A 20860-nucleotide genomic window follows, 5' to 3' on the forward strand; every position below is an offset into this window, starting at 1 on the left:
CTTTGATGCTTTTTCTTTAAGTACTTTTAACGGTAAACTCATTTTAACAGTATTTTCACCAACAGGAAGAAACACAACTTTCCGAGAGCACTCTTTCAAATGTGCATTTGTCAGTCTATAAACACTTTCTTGAGCAGATACATCTCTGTTGTGCAAATATGTACTGCCTAATGTTTTTAGACTCTCTTTGGCAGAAGCATTTCCATCCCTGCATGCTTCCTTTTGTGCACACTGCAATAATAAACCCATTTCCTTCTCTGATTTAGAGATGTAAGAAATGATGTACACAACACATGCGTATGCGTCGACAACAAACTGTATATCCATATTAGCATTCCAGCATTTTAACAGTGGCTTGCTATATTGATTAATCCAAACTTCTTTAAGTTGACGTTTCAGCACAACATGGGTTTTCCGAGCACAACAGTTATATGCAGTTTCAAATGTGCTTTGGTTTAACCCAACAGATTCAAACAAATCCTCAACATTGTCATAAGTTGGCCCATCAGTTGAGAGAGCAGCTTTAATGTGTGCAATCAATGCAGAAGCCTCTTTTTTCTTCAATTGCGGTGTCTGTGCATTTTCTTTACAGTTGCAAGACTCTTTCTGTGATAACACACATTGACAAGACTGTGTCTCTTCAGCACTTGTGCTACGTGATATGAATGTACGCGCAGAAGGTGGTCTAGGAAAATTAAAACGACACACAGTTCCTTTTTTTTTACATGTTTTCGCATGTGTTTCAGAGTGTTTTTGCACAGATGTTACAATTTCCAGTAAGTCAATATTTGATGGTAACTCACAAGTCACATAACGATCAATAAATGCAATCACTTCAGCATCTGTATTTCTGTCAATTACAGGTGCATCCTCTATCCAAAACAGGCAATGAAGATGTGGTGAGCCTCGTTGCTGAAACTCCACCCTATAAAAATAATCCTTAATTTTTCCTATAGGACATGCAGGCGACATAAGAACCTCTTTCAGAAAACAATGCCAACGAAAATCAAACATCCGAGCAGCAGTGACAGGATTACGACGCAAAAGCTCACATCTGTCTGCCCATTCCAACTGCTCCACAGTTTCAGTTCTACCTTCGTGCTTCAGAATGCAGGAAAGTAAATTCTTCCAACGCATATCAGCTGAAGAAAATGAACAGAACCATGTGGGGATTCCAAGCTGCCTCACACAAGCCATGAGGTCTTTCTGGGCCGCCTGCCAAAAAGCTGGCGTACCTCTAATTGGTTTTAAAAATCGGTACCCATCATCAAATTCCAACATCCTTTTAATAGAATCATCACTTTTCAACAACTCTCCAGTAACTACTCGTTTATTTTTAAAATTATACTTACCTTTTCTTACTGCAATCGAAACATTTGAAACGACCTTTTCTAATTCTGTCATATATTGGGCAAAAAAAATATATTCCACATTTTGTGCAAAACGACAATCAGCATTAAGAATCCTGTTGTTAAAATATCGTGATAGAGTTAAAGGATGTTGTCTTCCATCATGATATGTTGGTCCACCCTTAGGAAACAACACAGGAAAACACTTAGCCTCATTTGTAATATCGGACAACAACTTCACCGGACTATTGCCTTCAGCGGGAGCTACATTCAAAATGTGATCAAAATATTGATCCAAAGCCTCTTGACCAATGTCTACTGGCATTAGACAAGTGTCCTGGAACATGCAATGCTGCTGTCTATCATGCAGAAGTTCATCTCCTAAAACATTTGAATCGTCAACATTTGCAGTGCATTCAACATCTTTTTCTACCACATCAGATGTTTCTTTACAAAAACCATTAATCCAATCATTATTAAATTTCACGTTGTTATAATAATAATTATGGGTTTGTAAAAACTGTAAAGCCTGCTTAACACGTTCCGTATCAACATACTGATATTCATAATGTCCTTTATAAGTAAGCTTCCGTTTTAATTTCACAGGCACAAGAGAACCCTCAATAGACATGCGTGGTAACAAATAAGTTGTTTGTTCAGTATTTGCAGGAACACAAGTAATAGGTCCATGCACGCCATTCTGTCCACCTTTGGGCAATGCTAACAGTTTCATAAATGGAATATGTAACGCTATTAGATGTTGTTCTAATTGATTTAAACATGCCAATTCCGCTGGTATAGGTTCAAGTTCTAAGTTATTTTTAACACTTTCAGCTGGTACTTTACCTTTCTTGATTTTAGCATGACACGTGTAACAAATCCACAATTTGCTTCTTGATGTTTTCATCCATTCACAATTTTTTGAGCAGTTTGCATTGCAGATATGCAAATAACCAGAAGTGATACATTGATCAGCGATAAGTCCAAGTCCTGCATTACTGTACAACTCTTTTTTACAATGTAATACTTGATGTTCAAATAACAACCTATGACATACACAACAAACAAACCCAGGTCCATCTTTAACTTTATCCAAAAATTGTTTCATAACAACATCAAACTCTTCCAACTGTTTTTTATTCAATTGTCGCTTCAATTTCATCCCATCCAACACACTTTTCCTAAAGTGAGGATCTTGACGATATTTTCTAGAACTCAGTGCTTTAACATTTTCTCTATGAGTAACATTACTCTGATATTTTCTAGAACTCAGTGCTTTAACATTTTCTCTATGAGTAACATTACTCTGATATTTTCTAGAACTCAGTGCTTTAACATTTTCTCTATGAGTAACATTACTCTGATATTTTCTAGAACTCAGTGCTTTAACATTTTCTCTATGAGTAACATTACTCTGATATTTTCTAGAACTCAGTGCTTTAACATTTTCTCTATGAGTAACATTACTCTGATATTTTCTAGAACTCAGTGCTTTAACATTTTCTCTATGAGTAACATTAATCTGATATTTTCTTTTACTCATTTCCTTAACATTATGTTTGTGTAACAAATCAAATTTATACTTGCTTTTACTCCCATTTTTAACACGATGTCTGTGTAAATCATCAGTTCTGTATTTTGCAGAACTACGTTCTTTAACCCACATTTTATGCATAGCATTTTCCCTATATTTATTTTTACTCAATTCTAATGCTCTGGATCTACGCAAAGAATCAGATGCATATTTCCTTTTACTCATATCTTTTTTCTTCTGTTTATGCAGTTCACTTGTTTGATATTGCATTTTGTGGTAAAAAGATCTCCTTTTTTTTAGATACTTTGAAAAGGAAGATTCACCAACTGAATCACAACTAACATTATGTGGTTGAAAAGAACGACATCTTAACAGTGGTTTCTCAGAACAAATACTATTGCTTTTACACCAATTGGCACACCCAATTTTACCACTACAATGAACACAAACAACAACCTCGTAATATTTCTCACCACATTCTCGCAAATAAATTGCTTGATTTCCAAGTATTTTATTTACAGGGTTATACTTTCTCCATATGCTACCATTGTGTACAAAAATTTCTACTCCCAAAACATTTGAAGTAGCTTGAATGTCAATCTCACATACAAAACTGCCAACATATTTCATACGTGACTTTTGAATGTACTCAGACACTGTGGCATATCCTTTCTCCAGCAACTTCATATGAATGTCACTGTTCTTTAGCATAAACTTAACAACAGCCAGTCGAACTCTTCTATGACAATTTTCAGATCCACTAATGACTCGAGAAATAGCACGAAAAAAACTATTGCCATCATTTAATGTGACCTCTGTCTTACAAATAGAACCAAGCGTTACATTATTAGTTGGAATGTCTTCATACTGCTTCACAAAATCTAAATCAATATGTTTTGACAACAAAACTGCACTCTCAAACGACAATGGATAAAAACTGAAAGCATTTTCAACTAAATTGTTACTTTGATAAATTTCACTGTTTTGGTGATCATTGTTAACCAATGCACTAAACAAAACTTCATTACAATCACCAACTTCAGACCTGCCATGTTTAACACTCTTGCAATCTCCTTCTGACAGCATTTCTGAGTCTCTTTTGCGTTGCCTCATATTATGACCCAAATTATTTTTTTCCATAGATTTACACAACCCAAAACAACGCTGCTGCTGAAACATTTCAACGCAAGTTACAACTTCATAATGACACTCATTTATATTTTGCAAATATATGCCTTGTTTAGATATGGCCTTACGTTGACAGGCATATTTCAACCAACGTTCATTGTGAAATGTATACACACTCACACCCAAGTAGTCAGCTGTAGCTTGAATTTCAACCTCTGTAGCCCAACTACCAGAAAATCTCATTCTAGAAACATTGAGATATTCATCCACAGACATATTTTCAGATCTCAAAAGAGAACTATAATTTCCAACATTCTTTTGTAAATGTGTGACAACTGCACGTCTTAACTTTATGTGATTTTTCTCTGTACCACTAATAACTTTGGACACAGCCCTAAAAAAACAATTGCCATCGGCTACTATATGATCAGTTTGACATGGAATTCCCAACATATCAACCTCTAGAGGGTTAGAACAAGCAGTGTTTTCACAATGCACATTCAGTTGTTTACACAATGCTTGTGTAACATCAAAATCAACAGGGTAAAACTCAAGTTTCTTTGATGAAACATCAAGAAACTCAACATCCAAACTAGCTTCATTAGCATCATACCATTTTGTCTTCTTTGATTCACGTTGCACAGTAGAAAGCTTACGCTTTCTGTTACTTTCATGCAACGGTAAGGGACCAGTTTGAACATCTAAACTGCACCCGAAACCAAACTGTGACCCAGTATTTAATCCAGTTTTACAATCCTTCTCAAGCACACTTTGTTTATTTTTCTCACTATGATCATTGTCAGTAACAGCAACGGATGCAATTTCAAAAGCCATTTCTTTCCCTGCAAGTGAAATACTCAGGCAACAAATATAATTGTATAAATCATTAAGACTAGGAAGGTACATGATAATACTTCTTCCATTTACATCTGCCATTCCAGTACCACTGCGTGCATGTGAATCCACCACAGCATAATGGCCGTTTTCTGAAATAACAGCACAAGTACTACTGCCTATGGTCAAAAAACATGTTTTATACTTGACAAGCATGTGCTCCAGTCCCTTTTTAAGAGTTATCACTTCACCACTGTCAACAAATTTACCATTACTCACATTAACAATCCCAGAAACGTATTCACCATACTCAAACTTAAATAATTTACCATCAATTTCAGAATCCATGGGCAAATCAGGTACTGACAAAAACTTCAAATTTCCAGGGATGATTTTGTTTTCACACACCGAGGAGTAAAGCTGATCACCAAGAAACACAACATGGTCCAAGTCTGTTGCCTCCCACTCAAAAACACTACGATGCGTGTGTTTAGCCATACTCACCAGGGCTATTGCCATGCACTGCACACCTCTGTTTTGAAGCTGCCGATCTCCTTGATGAAAAGATCCCCTTACACAACGTTCTGTGTCAAATCTGTTACAATTGTTTTCATTTAAAATCACTGAAGATGATTTTTTTTTTAAATTACTGCCCTTTTTTCCAATTTTCAATGTATTTTTGCATTCCATTAACACTTTACATTTATCGCCAACCACAATTTTGTCATTTAACTCCTGAACATGTTCTTTTATAAAACCAGTCTGTCTTTTGCCCAAAACTGACTGATTCACACGTGCATCCTCTGCTCCCAAACCAAATGTATTATTACACCCGTCCCAAGAAGCTTCTTTCACAAACATTGAACTAATGCCAAACCATTCTGCATTCAAAGACTTTTTCAAGTTCCAAATGTGCAACATCAAGTCATTAAAGCAACTGTTGAAGACAGCCACAGATGTTCCAATATTAGAAAACATTCCAGATGAATCTCGTGCACCACAATCAACCACAACAAAATACTCTTTGTGATGAATGACAGCACAAACGAAACCCTGCAAATCCAACAAACACAGATCTTCCTCCATCAGTCGCTCCTGCATCATTTCATACAACAGTGAAAAATCTTCACTCTTTGAATCACCAGAATACACAGGCTCATTGATAGCAACATCCCAAATTCTTCCAAACACACTGAGCTTTTCAGAAACCTTGAATAACTTTTCGGAATTGTTCACACATCCATCACTTCCATTAAATGAACAAACCAACTGCACACCTTCATTTCTAATATTATCAACATCAGCGTCCCTCCATGTACACACTGGAGCAACAACATGGTTGATTGCAGCCACAACACAACATGTAAGCGATGTTGTACTATCACTTGAATTTGTCAATCTTACTTTCATTCCAGAAATCAAAGGCCTCTGTATTTGCTCCAGACAAACACAACCAGAAGTTTTACCTTCTTCCTGAACCTTACACACTTTGGTGCGACGCATATTAAATCCCTTCTTTCGTGGCATCTAAAAAAAAAATAAAAAAATGAAACCACCATTAAAATAAAATTCTCATTTCTATTATGTATACATAAAGCAATACATTTATACCACACAGACAAATAATCAAAAACATAAAATTAAATATTCAGACTATTGGAAAATAGTTATACACAAATAAATGTAACATGTGTCCTATAATACAGTGGTCCCCAACCCCCGGGCCGCAAATAATAAATAACTTACTTTACTTCCGGTTTATTTATATCTGAATCTGAAAGATGTTTTATTTTGAAAAGATGCCCGATTCTCTGTGTGACTGTCACACCCGTCTATGTCACCAGTAATGTATGGAAGCGATTCAGTAGCATTAATAAAAAGCAAAGTTAAAACCAGAAATGCTTTTTCATTTTCAAAAAGAAGCTGCATTTTGTTGACTCAAAAATAAAATGAAAAAACAATCCCCCAAAATGCTTTCTTTTCCTTCCTCAAAGCTTATTCTGTCACTTAATTAAAATGAAAATGGTATTTGACATTTCATTTTCAAGTCGTTCTCTGGTAAATGTGTAGCATAATTCATTTAGAAATGTTTAATTTGACCTTTAAAATGGATTAATAGAAATGCTTTTCTGATTTTCAAAATGAAGCTGCATTTTTTGACTCAAAATTAAAAAGAAAAAGCAATACTTCAAAATGCTTTATTTCCTTCCTCAACACAGCTTATTCTGTCACTTAATCAAAATGATAAAGAAAATGGTGTTTGACATTTCATTTTAAAAAAGGTCCACGGTAAATGTCTAGCAAAATTCATTTAGAAATGTCTAATTTGACAATTAAAATGGATTAACAGAAATGCTTTTTAATTTTGAAAATGTAGCTCAAAATTCAAATATAAAAGCAATATTTCAAAATGCTTTTTCATTTTATACTTCAATCCGCCTATTCTGTGTCATAATTAAAACGAAAATGCAAAGAGGGGATTGCATTTTAACATCCACCCTGCAAAACTTGGAGCAATATTCATTTCTTAAACACATTAGCAGAGGGGGGGTGGGGCGATGACGTCACTGCTTTCTCCGTGTGTACGGCCGCTGTCGCTGAGAGACCTGGTGTGTCTGTGTTCGCATTAAGATCACCTAAAACTGGGTCCTGTTCACAAACCGCTGGACCTGGCCTGCTCAAACCTGGATTCCTGGATCTTAATGCGAGAAATGCAGCAGAATGTTCCTTTAGCTCCCTCTTGAATCAGAAGCTGTGAATCCCAACCCAACTTCTTCAGCGTCGTCTGACCGCACGGATTTACAAACATATGATCAAGCAGAGCAGGCCTTTAATAATAATCATAACAGTAATAAAAGCACATTATGAAGATAGTCTCCTGCAGCTTCACGCTGAGTGAGTGTTTTTGGTCCAACCAGCAACCGTTTAGCATGGAGAAATCTGTCTGTTGATGGAGCTCCAGCTGTCAAACAGCAAATTTAGCTGCAAATAAATTTGTAAATATGTGAGAATTACATCAGTTTTTATTTTGTTCTGGACACCACTGGAAACACAAATTCATATGATGGTTTCTCGGATCATCGTAGCAGCATTTCCGCCTTCAGCGATCGGAGCTTCGCGCTCCGCTATGAAAAGGCAGCTGGCGGTCCGAAGATAAAAAGCTTGTCTGCGTGCGTCAGGAGGAGGACCGCAGAAGACGGACATGCTGCTAGTTAGTCCTGAGAAGCTGTGCAAACTCATCAGAAGTTCACAACCATCACAAAACCCTCTTCTCTGCCACTAACAGTCTGCTCCTGGTGCGTGTGTCTTTCAGCAGGCGGACACACGGAGAAAGCAGTGACGTCATCGCCCCGCCTCCCCTCTGCTAATGCTTTTAAGAAATGAATATTGCTCCAAGTTTTGCAGGGTGGATGTTAAAATGCAAATGCAATCCCCTCTTTGCATTTTCATTTTAATTATGACACAGAATAAGCGGTTTGAAGTATAAAATGAAAAAGCATTTTGAAATATTGCTATTATATTTGAATTATATTTGAATTTTGAGCTATTTGATGCAGCTACATTTTGAAAATTAAAAAGCATTTCTGTTAAACCATTTTTATTGTCAAATTAGACATTTCTAAATGAATTATGCTACACATTTACCATGCACCTTTTTTTAAATGAAATGTCAAATACCATTTTCTTTATCATTTTAATTAAGTGACAAAAAAGCTGTGTTGCAGTATAAAATGATAAAGCATTTTGAAGTATTGCTTTTTCTTTTTAATTTTGAGTCAAAAAATGCAGCTTCACTTTGAAAATAAAAAGCATTTCTATTAATCCATTTTAAATGTCAAATTAGACATTTCTAAATGAATTATGCTACACATTTACCATGGAACGTCTTGAAAATGAAATGTCAAATACCATTTTCATTTTAATTTTAATTAAGTGACAGAATAATCAGTGTTGAAGAAGGAAATGAAAAAGCATTTTGGTGGATGGCTTTTTCATTTTATTTTTGAGTCAAAAAATGCAGCTTCATCTTGAAAATTAAAAGGCATTTCTGGTTTTGACTTTGCTTTTTATTAATGCTACAGAATCGCTTCCATAGTAACACAGACCAAGGTGCTCCTCTCAGTCACGTGATAAGTTATCGCTAAAATAAAACCCAGGAGCTAGCAAAATGAGTAAAAAACAAACGTCTTTGGAAAGTTTTTTTTGCATAGGTGAAAAGGCCCAGCCAGGAGACAGAAGAGGAGCCTTCTACTTCCAGAAAAAAATAGCTACATTTTTCTTTTTTGCACCATGAGTGGCAGAAGGGGGGAGGATGATGAGAGCCATGCAATGTTCTATCCATGGGTGTCTAAATTAAAGCTGGGATGTGTGATGTCACACATCTGTTCCTCCTTCTGCGTGGCGTTGCTACAGTAATCCTCCACCAACATCTCAAAGACCTGTCCGTTAACTTAAAAAATGTGCAATCAAGTTTATTGAAACAAGGTTGGGGATCACTGCTATAATAGATTATTAAACACTGCAAATTTAACTTACCTTTACCAAACTCTTTAATGGCTTACAAAACACAACGTTCTCTGGAAAAAACAGCAAACAGCTCCTCTCTCTGTTGTCCAGACAAAGGTTTAGTCACTGGTGTGGAAGATCCCTCAGAGGAAAACTCTGGAGTTACAAATAAAAATGTAAAAGGAAAAACATTTAATTCAAACAAAAATAAATACATAAACAAACTTTAATAGACATGAAATGGTAGATGCTCTCTGGGAGGCTAATCCATAGAGGAGGTCCATTAAAACTGAATGAGGCCTTGCCGTGTGTTTTAACTTTTGGGATAACCAAAAGGCCTGTATCAGAGGACCTCAGGGTCCACAGGGGATCATACATTAAAATCATATCAGACAAATATGAAGGCCCAAGACCATAAAAACATTTATAAACTAATAATAACGTTATCAATCCTAAAGCGAACAGGAGGCCAAGCAGCCATTTTAAAATCTGTGTGTGTTCCTGCAAATATATTCATACTGGCTGCCACACTTATAGATTATATGAAAACATTTATACACAAATAAATTTAACATGTGTCCTATGAAATTATTAAACACTGAAAATTTAACTTAAAACCTAAAAAGTACAAAATAGGTTGGAACTGATCTTCAGTGGAAATACTCACGGGTCGGCACGCGTTCAAAATGTATTATATGTGAACTGCTATGTATTTGATCAATTAGAAAGGAGTTTCACTGGTTAATGTGGTTTAAAAACCGTAAAAACTACATTCGAATATTTAATTGAGAACTACAAAGATGGTGGATAGACTACAAAAAAAAACGATCTCTGAAACTGATAGAAACTTGTTGTTTGTCGACCAGTATCGATTCTACATGTCATTTTGTACATTTGTGTCCGTTTAAAAAGAAAATTCGTCGGTTGGTTTGCTTTGAAAAGTCTTTTTAAAATTACGTTCGAAACAAAATGCCCGCCATCACTTCCGGTTCAACGAAGTAAAAGGTCAAATTATTTGCGTTCGTCTAATCAATTTTAAGCAACTTTTACGGTTTTTTATTCAATAAAATTGATAATCAGAAGGTGAGTAGTCGTTGTGGCGATGTAAAAAAGTGTCGATGGTCGATTAAAGTAATGGTTCGTTTACAAGTCGCGGGAAAATTCATAATGGTCGTGACAAACCTCGAGTCAAATTGAAGGCGTCCTCGGCGCAGTGCGTCTGGCAAGGTCGAGTTCTTCTCACTGGGGGTCCTGTAGTCTTCCTTGCTGGTCAGGAGCGTCGAAGATCGAAGTGCAGAGGAAATGAGAAAGTTCTGAAAAGAACTGATTTGCTCAAATTCGGCAAGCTTCAGCGAAATTCTCTGTGGGGTGTGATTCTCCAGTCGTCCAGCAGGGGTCGAGCAGAGGGAGTACTCAGACGAAAATGCCCTGCCTTCAATGGCTTGACCAGCTGCTTGACTTGTGGTTTTTCCCATCATGCATTTTATCGTTCGTATTTGATGAAGTAGATTGATTACATGTTATTGCTTTCATGAAATAATAGAAGTTCTACTTCGTTTAGTTCCGTATGTATGTGTAGAACATTTTATAGTAATTATTTTATTGATCATTAGTCCGTTAGGGAACATTGTAGCTGTTGGGTTTGTGCCCCATTGGCATGAGTTCTCCCATGGACCAATCAGACAGCTCCGTTTTTAGTTTGATCCCAAGGGTTAAAATCTAATAAAATTACATTCCAATCCCAAAGTGGTGGTGTGTTGTCTTCTTTGTGTTATGTCTGTGTTCAAAAAAATGTTTTGTGGGTGATTCTGTTAGATACATCTCACAAGAAACGTTTGCTATTCAGGGGTTGTGACGTCATACTTCCCATGATGCTTTGCTGGTGGGGGAAGCCTGCTGCATGTGAACTTTGTCAAAGAACAACAAAATCTTTTACAGCATAAATACTTAACGGTCACCTGCTACCTAGAGGCCGAATTGTAATCCCTTTGACTCTCTCTGGTGGACTTTTCTTAGAAGTTCAATCGGCTGCTTTATTTAAGTTGAGAAATCTTCATATCTATAAATATAAAGAAGTCTAAAAAATTTTTCAAAACACAACTGCCCTTACAGACAATTAAAAGAGGAGTTGAAATGTATAACACGGTGAAGGAGTTTTTGTGCAGAAAAAGTACCATTAGTAAAGCTGGTAGCAGTGACTGCAGACGGGGCTCCTGCTATGATCAATAGACAAACAGGTTTCATCACTCACTGTAAAGCTGACCCAGACTTTCCAAAATGTCTGCATTACTGCTGCTTCATTCACCAGCAGGCCTTATGTGCACAAGTGATTGGCTCTGGACACATGATGACTCCTATTGTGAAAATCAACACCTCAGCGGCAAAGCAAAACAGCACAGGATTTTCAAGGTGCTATTGGAGGAGATGTCTGCTGAATATGGTGAATTTGAATTTGGTGAATCTGAACTTGCATTTTTGACTGAAATTACTGAAAAACTAAATCACTTGAACTTCGAGCTGCAAGGCAATGGCAAAACTATATTTTATTTATGGAACAGCCTGCAGTGTTTCTTGAGGGGATCTTTTCTGCCAGGAAACTTCAGGAGTTTGACAGAAAGGTGACCAGCTGTGCAGCTGTTTGTGTACAGGGAGAGTAACAGGGGTGAAAGGACACAGCCCTGGGGGGATCGGGTGCTTGTGGTCCGAGTATCTGAGACGAGCTTCCCCAGCCTCACATACTGCTGTCTGTCCGTCAGGAAGTCTGTGATCCACCTGCAGGTGGAGTCAGGCACATTCATCTTGGAGAGTTTTTAATACCAAAGATGTATGAAAGACATACCGAAAAAATATGTCTTTCAGTGTTTAACTGGCTGTCTTTGGATTATGCATGCCTGAGTAATGGCCATTCTTACTACTCATCTCTCTGTTCACTGCTTGCTAATTTACATAGCAGGGGTCCCAGCAGGAGGGGGCGGGGTTGTAACACGACTCCTTCAGCAGAGCCAGGCTGAGAGAGGCTTTGACATGTAAGATGTTAGATGTTAGAATGCCAGATGTTAGAATGACCAGTTCATTTTATATCTATGAAAATATTCAGGGAGCTATGGGACATGTTCAGCTTTAGGTCTGTGAAAATTGGTGTCGATTGTTGAAACATAAGTTACCATAAAAAAAATGTTTGTTTGGAGTCTAGACAGATTTAACACAGGTTTTTGGATGAAAAGGATTTTTTATAAATCATCTGTTACACTTTTAAGTCTGAAAAAAATATGGAAGGCAGCAAACACAGATCCCTACCGTTTTTAATTTTTTTGTGCTGATATTTGAAAGATAAGTTATGCAAAAAAATAGGTGTTTGCAGTTTTGCCTAAAAAGACGTTTTCGGACCTTTTTGGATGTAATGCTCTCTAAGATGTCACCTGTAACTTCAATCATTCTGAATTTTTTTAGGAAGCAGTAGCACATAAATGCCTATGAAAGTTGAATTCTTGGTGCTGATAACCTAAACAGAATTTATGCTAAAAATCTTTGTTCAGTCCAAAATTTCATTAAAAAAATCAAGTGATGAAGTTTCTCGTAGACCCTATAGTGTTACATATCAAAGCTGGAGGTTATTAAAGGCATCTAATTCTGAAATCTCAGCTTCCTGAGACAAACGGCTGATTTATAATAAATTTCTATTATTTGGGTGCACATAATCGACCACTTCCTGTTACGCAGGCACCGTCAGGTGTACACCCATGAAACTTTACATGATGAGAGAGGACCCTTCTGAGTATCTCCAGTTTTAATTTCATGCACATCGGACAAAGCAAAGAGAAAATACAGGGCAGAATGTGCCCAATGCAATAACTAGGTGGCGCTATAGAGCTCGTCCAAGATTGTCATATCCATGGGTTCAGAATAGAAGCTTCATCATATCCATTGAATTTCAGTGAGATTGGACAAGGAATGTGCACGTGAGAGCAACTTTTGTGTGCATAGCGAGATGCCCAACTTTGCCGCTCTGTCACGACCACACCCCCGCATTGAAAGTTATGGTTTTTTGTCAGAGTAAACTTCAATGGCTTTTCAACAGGTGGACGTCATTTTCAGGTGTGTCGGCTCATCCTACTCGGAGCAGTGATGCTCCAAGTAAAACATGTCATTTCCTCTTGCCAGCAGGTGGCGCTACACTTTTTCCAGATTTTTTCACTGCAGATGTGTTCAGAGTCAGACTACAATCATGCACATCAATTTTGGATCAGATTGGATTATGCATGGCTGAGTAATGGCCATTTTTCTTTTCATGGCGTGTTTTCGAAACGACCTCCAATTTTGACGCGCCGCCATGGTCACAAACATCCATAAAAACTTAAAAGCTTTGCAATTTAACATCGGACATGTGTCTAGTTTACAAAACCAAAGTTTGGAGTCATTACTCTCAAATCTCTAGGAGGAGTTCGTTCTAGAGCGAGGCCTGCAAATGACCAAAATACAGCAAAAATGACATATTGTCATCAAAATATCAGACTTCCTGTGCGACTGACAGCTTGGTCCCAAGAGACTTTTTTGTAGGTTTCTATCCGATGAACATGCCCTGTTAAAATCAGGTTTGTACTATAAAGCATATGGAGGTGCTCGCGAAAACAAATTTTGCAGGTGGCGCTATCGAGCCATTTTTGTTTACCTATGCCGTTCTCCTATAAAATATGAAATTTTTCGCGACTCCTGATGTGTATACAAAATTTGGTGAGTTTTGGGGTATGTTAAAGGCCTCAAAAAGGCGACGGAAAAGTCGGAAGAATAATAATAATAATAATAATTAAAGCTACAAGTAGCATTTAGCGGGCCCGAGCACGTGCGACCGCATGGCACGAGCGACCGCCCCGTGAGCAACGCCCTGCTCGAGCCATTCTCGTCGTTTTTTCTTGTCCATTCTGGAGCTCCAAGCTATTGTTAATACGACAGCAGCCTGGGGGGGGGGGGCTGTAATCTGTTGCCTTAAGGGACAAAGACTTTTGCATATAGCATGAAAAAAATTCTTAAATCTAAGCCTCGTTTAGACCTGCTCATTTTCTTATCAAGTAGAAGAAGGTTTTATCAGATTAAGAAACAAGCAATGATAATTGCTATCACTGTCCCTAAGGATGAGAACAATAGAACTCATTCAATTTCCACTACAATGTCTAGATGAGTGTCAGCTATGTCTGATAACTTGGCCAATTAGCTGGACCGGGATCTTGCAAAGTGCAGGTGGTTAACGTCCAGTGTGATGAGTCTGTGGACGGCAACAGTACAGCATAGCTTTTGGTTTCCACAAGAGAAGAACTCCTGACACATCTGCCCTAACAGACAACTACAAGAGGAGTTGAAATGTATAACACGGTGAAGGAGTTTTTGTGCAGAAAAAGGTACAATTAGAAAAGCTGGTAGCAGTGACTGCAGATGGGACTCCTGCTATGATCAATAGACAAACAGGTTTCATCACTCACTGTAAAGCTGACCCAGACTTTCCAAAATGTCTGCATTACTGCTGCGTCATTCACCAGCAGGCCTTATGTGCAGAAGTGATTGGCTCTGGACATATAATGACTCTTATTCTGAAAATCGTAAACAACCTCAGCTGCAAAGCAAAACAGCACAGGATTTTTAAGGTGCTATTGGAGGAGATGTCTGTTGAATATGGTGAATATGAACATTGTGAATCTGAACTTGCATTCTTGACTGACATTACTGGAAAACTAAACCACTTGATCTGCGAGCTGCAAGACAATGGCAAAACTATTTTTTTTTGACCAGCCTGCCTGAGCCAGTGTTTTTCTTGTGGGGATCTTTTCTGCCAGGGCTTGTCAGCTTGGTCAGTGGATGTTGCTGCAGTTGTCTACCTTGCTGGGACAGCTGGAGTTAAACACAGCAGCTCACGGCTCTGAAGTGGACCCCGTTGCTGTCCCAGTCTGGATGGGCACTGTGGCGATGTTCCAATGGCCAGGCTGGCTCCTGGTATAAAGAGATTCCCAAATACCATTTCCTAACCGCAGAGCCAAGGATGTGTTTACATGTTTAGGTCAAAAATGTGATGGACAGCTTCATGTTGTCTTTTGATGTAAGTTTAAACCTAAACATGCCACCCTGTTATTAATCCAGTTGATATGGTTCTCCATCTGTGTCTAGGTGATAGAAAAGCATTTTTTTTTATATTTAGAGCTCTAAGCAAACAAACAGTTGTCTATATAAAAGAGCTTTTACAATTGTGCACTTTTAGCAGGTCTCTGAGTTCATGTGACCAATGTATGGTGGATTTTCACAGACCTTGTTTAAAACTGAAGGTGAGAGAGACTTAGAGAAATGGCTTCATTGTTCTGGAGTTCTTTGTTTCATCCACAGAAGAGTAGAATTGGTGATTGATTTTGAAAAGCTGCTGAAAAAAGTATCTTTTTAAAATTGCAATTTCTAACTTGGGTTTTACATTTTGTGTTCCATTTTTTGTGCTTTAATTGGGAAGCATTTGTTATTTGTTTGGTGTTTTTAAGGTTCTGCAAATATACACATCATTTTTTAGAGACATTTGTTATCAGTTGTGTTTGTTGATTTGTAGTTTAATTTCATTGGATGTATAGATGTCGTGTGGGGGGGAGGCTCGAGAGCAGGTAGGACCCAGGCGCAGAGACGGGAGGCAAACGGGTTCAGGGCAAGTGGGTTTATTTAACTAACAAAAAGCGCTGCAGAGCAGGATGACAAAACTAAAAACAAAAACTTACTGTGGCATGGCAAGGGACATGGACGCCAGACAAGAAGACGTGATCAACATGAGCAGAAGTTAATGGACCAGCACAGGAGGAAGGGAGAGACAAGACTTATATACAGACAGGGCAGACAAGACACAGGTGAACACGATTAGGGCAGATGGGGACCAAAGGAAGTAAAACTCAAGAAACATGACAAGACAGGAAACCTTTCAAAATAAAACAGGAAACATAACCAAACAAGACAGAACAAGAACTAAAGCGAAAAACAAGACAACAAACTGAAACCATGACAATAGAAAGGAAAAGAAGTTCAAACATTGATTATAAAAAAGGATATAAGAGATAAAAAAAAAGAAAAAGGAAAAGAAAAAAGATAAAATATTGATTTAATTGCATTTTGAATGAATAAAAAACAATGATTAATAGAATCAGAATCAGAAATCAGAAAAAGTTTTATTGCCAGGTTCAGTAGAGCGCACTTTACAAAACGAGGAATTTGACTTGGTGTATAGTGCAATTAAGAATAAGTTAAAAATTAAGTTAACAACAACAACACACTATATACAGTAGAGTAAGGTGAATTAAAGTGGGAGCACAGATGGGCTGGGATGGTGGGGCCTGTAAGTGGCACCGACAGTCCTTTGGTGGGCGGGGGGGGAGGGGGGGTCACCTGGGGGAGTTGGGGTACTGTTCAGCAGGCTGACTGCAGTGGGGAAGAAGCTGTTCTTGTGGCGCGAGGTCCTGGTCCTGATGGACCGGAGCCTCTTGCCAGAAGGGAGGGGCCGAAAGAGATTATGTCCTGGATGAGAGGGGTTGGCTACAATCCTGGCTGCCCGCCTCCAGGTCCTGGAGATGTGCAGCTCCTGGAGAGACGGGAGGTGGCAGCCGATCACCTTCTCTGCTGAGTGGATGACGCGTTGCAGCTTGGCCTTGTCTCTGGCCGTGGCCGCAGCGAACCAGACTGTGATGGAGGACGTGAGGGTGGATTCGATGATGGCATCGTAGAAGTCTACCAGCATCTTTTCAGGGAGGTGAAACTTCTTCAGCTGCCTCAGGAAGTACATCCTCTGCTGGACCTTCTTAGTGATGGAGCTGATGTTCTGCTCCCACTTGAGGTCCTGGCTGATGATGGTTCCCAGGAAGCAGAAGGACTCCACAGAGGTCACCGGGGAGTCACAGAGGATGACAGGGGGGAGGGGGGCTGGGGCCTTCCTGAAGTCCACTGTCATCTCCACTGTCTTCAGAGCATTAAGCTCCAGGTTGTTAGCGCTGCACTATGACACCAGCCTGGCTATTTCACTCCTGTAGGCCAACTCATCTCCGTCAGAGATGAGGCCGATGAGTGTGGTGTCGTCAGCAAACTTCAGGAGTTTGACAGACAGGTGACCAGCTGTGCAGCTGTTTGTGTACAGGGAGAGTAACAGGGGTGAAAGGACACAGCCCTGGGGGGATCCGGTGCTTGTGGTCCGAGTATCTGAGACGAGCTTCCCCAGCCTCACATACTGCTGTCTGTCCGTCAGGAAGTCTGTGATCCACCTGCAGGTGGAGTCAGGCACATTCATCTTGGAGAGTTTTTAATACTAAAGATGTATGAAAGACATACCGAAAAATATGTCTTTCAGTGTTTAACTGGCTGTCTTTGGATTATGCATGCCTGAGTAATGGCCATTCTTACTCCTCATCTCTCTGTTCAGGGGTTGTAACACGACTCCTTCAGCAGAGCCAGGCTGAGAGAGGCTTTGACATGTAAGATGTTAGATGTTAGAATGCTAGATGTTAGAATGACCAGTTCATTGTATATCTATGAAAATATTCAGGGAGCTATGGGACATGTTCAGCTATAGGTGTGTGAAAATTGGTGTCGATTGTTGAAACATAAGTTACCATAAAAAAATGTTTGTTTGGAGTCTAGACAGATTTAACACAGGTTTTTGGATGAAAAAGGATTTTTTATAAATCATCTGTTACACTTTTAAGTCTGAAAAAAATATGGAAGGCAGCAAACACAGATCTCTACCGTTTTTAATTTTTTTGTGCTGATATTTGAAAGATAAGTTATGCAAAAAAATAGGTGTTTGCAGTTTTGCCTAAAAAGACGTTTTCTGACCTTTTTGGATCAAATGTTGTCTAAAAGTTCACCTGTAACTTCAATCATTCTGAATTTTTTTAGGAAAACTAAACCACTTCAACTGTGATCTGCAAGGCAATGGTAAAACTATATTTTTTATGGAACAGCCTGCAGTGTTTCTTGTGGGGATCTTTTCTGCCAGGGCTTGCCGGCTTGGTCGGTGGTTGTTGCTGTTACCAATCCAGTTGATATGGTTCTCCATCTGTGTCTAAGTGATACAATCAGAATCAGAATCGTTTATTGTCATTGTACATGGGGATACAATGAAATTGCAGCAGCCTTGGAGTGAAGGAGTTACATAAAATAAAAATAAAAATAGAATAGAAAAAGAAATACTGTATTTACAACTCTTAACAAAAAATGAACAATATGGACAGAAACTGTTAAATATTAAATATTTGTGAATAAAATAGAAAGGAATTACATGAGTTGCTGTGAGCACAGCTTAATAAATATCAAGTTATTGCACAGTGACCCGGTTAGACAGTCAGGATATTGCACGCATTGTAGTAAAATTAGAGTGAGGTGTGGTTGGTGGACGTATGTGCATTCCGTATGATAATTGCCTATGGAAAAAAGCTGTTTCTTAGTCTGTTTGTCCTGGTTCTAATGGACCTGTACCTCCTTCCAGAGGGCAGCAGTTCAAACAGAGGGAAAGCAGAATGGGTGGAGTTAGTGGTGATGCTAGTCACTCTGCTGATGCAGCGAGACTGGTAAATGTCCTTCAGTGAGGGGAGGGGGCAGCCGATGATCCTCTGCGCTGTCTTTACCACTCTCTGGAGACTCTGCCGTTCTGCTTCAGTGCAGTGGGAAAACCACACTGTGATGCCATAGGACAGAATGCTCTCAATGGTTGAGCGGTAGAACGTTACCAGCAGCTCCTGGCTGACGTCGTTCCTCCTAAGTTTTCTCAGGAAGTGCAGGCGTTGCTGGGCCTTCCTGATGACAGTCATGGTGTTGTTAGACCATGTGAGGTCAGCAGAGATGGTGGTGCCCAGGAGGGTGAAGCTGTGGACCCTCTCCACACAGTTTCCATCGATGTAGAGTGGGGGTGGATCTGTTCTGTTCTGCAAACTGGTGGGGGACGAAGATTGGAGGGAGGGAGTCTTTGATGTGTCCCAGGAGCAGCCGCTCCAGACACTTTGTGATGACAGCAGTGAGTGCAACTGGGCGGAAGTCCGTGAGGAAGGCTGTGGATGAGGACTTTTTGGGTATCGGGATGATAGTGGATGACTTCAGGCAAGCAGGGATGAAAGCCTGAGCTAGCGACAGGTTGAAGATTTTTGTGAAGACCTGGGAGAGTTGATCGGCGCAGGCCCGCAGAACCTTTCCGGGAACTCCATCAGGTCCCGCCGCTTTCCTGGGGTTTACCCTGCTGAACATCCGTGCCATCCGTGCCACGTCCATAAAGGCATTGTTTTTATATTTAGAGCTCTAAGCAACCAAACAGTTGTCTATATAAAAGAGCTTTTACAATTGTGCACTTTTAGCAGGCTGAAAAAATTATCTTTTTAAAATTGCCATTTCAAATTTGGGTTTTAAATTTTGTGTTCCATTTTTCTGTGCTTGTATTGGAAGGATTTGTTATTATTTTGTTTAAAAGTGCTACATATTGTATATACACATAATTTATTTAGAGAAATTTGCTATAGGTTGTGTTTTTAGGGCCCGAGCACGGAGTGCAAGGACCCTATTGTAATTCGAATGTTTATTATTATTATTATTATTATTATTATTATTCTACCGGAAGAGTCGCCTTTTTGAGGCCTTTAACATACCCCAAAACTCACCAAATTTGGCACACACATCAGGAGTCGCGAAAAATTTCGTATTTTATAGGAGATTGGCATGGGCGCAGAAAAACGGCTTGATAGCGCCACCTACAGTGACTTTTGTCCCGACGCCCCGCATACGCTTTAACGTACAAGCTTGATTTTTACAGGGCATGTTCTTCAGATGGAGACCTACAAAAAAGTCTGAAAGGACCCACCTGTCACTCGCACAGGAAGTCTGATATATTGAGGTCAATATGTCATTTTTGCTTCATTTTGGACATTTGCAGGCCTCACTCTAGAGCGAACTCCTCCTAGAGATTTGTGAATAATGACTCCAAACTTTGGTTTTGTAAACTAAACACATGTCCGATGTTAAATTGCGAAGCTTTTACGTTTTTACGGTTGTTTGTGACCGTGGCGGCGCGTCGAAAATGGAGGTCATTTTGAAAACACGCCATGAAAAGAAAAATGGCCATTACTCAGCCATGCAAAATCCAATATGATCCAAAGTTGATATGCATGATTGTAGTCTGACTTTGAACACATCTGCAGTGGAAGAATCTGGAATAGGTGTAGCGCCACCTGCTGGTAAAAGGAAATGACATGTTTTACTTGGAGCATCACTGCTCCAAGTAGGATGAGCCGACACACCTCAAAATGATGTCCACCTGTTGAAATGCCATTGATGTTTACTCTGATAAAAAGCCATAACTTTCAATGCAGGGGTGTGGTCGTGACAGAGCGGCGAAGTTGGGCGTCTCGCCATGCACACAAAAGTTGCTCTCACGTGCACATTCCTTGTCCAATCTCACTGAAATTCAATAGAGGTGATGAGGCTTCCATTTTGAACCCATGGATATGACAATCTTGGACGAGCT

At 39.2% G+C, this 20860-nt stretch overlaps 1 protein-coding gene and 1 long non-coding RNA gene across 2 annotated transcripts in view; one reads left to right on the plus strand and one right to left on the minus strand.

The window, feature by feature from the left end:
- LOC144988229 (complement C3-like) overlaps nt 1–20860 on the plus strand; it is a 233677-nt gene that overhangs the window by 77545 nt on the left and 135272 nt on the right. The gene's annotated exons all lie outside the window — the stretch shown is intronic.
- On the minus strand, nt 663–11996 carry LOC144988248 (uncharacterized). The gene is made up of 3 exons (XR_013652101.1): nt 10534–11996; nt 9382–9507; nt 663–6372 (listed from the first exon to the last, which is right to left on the minus strand). It is a non-coding gene; the product is annotated as an uncharacterized LOC144988248 (long non-coding RNA).

The sequence above is a fragment of the Oryzias latipes genome, chromosome 1, assembly GCF_053564925.1.
Source record: "Oryzias latipes strain Hd-rR chromosome 1, Olatipes_Hd-rR_3.1".
Classification (NCBI taxonomy): domain Eukaryota; kingdom Metazoa; phylum Chordata; class Actinopteri; order Beloniformes; family Adrianichthyidae; genus Oryzias; species Oryzias latipes.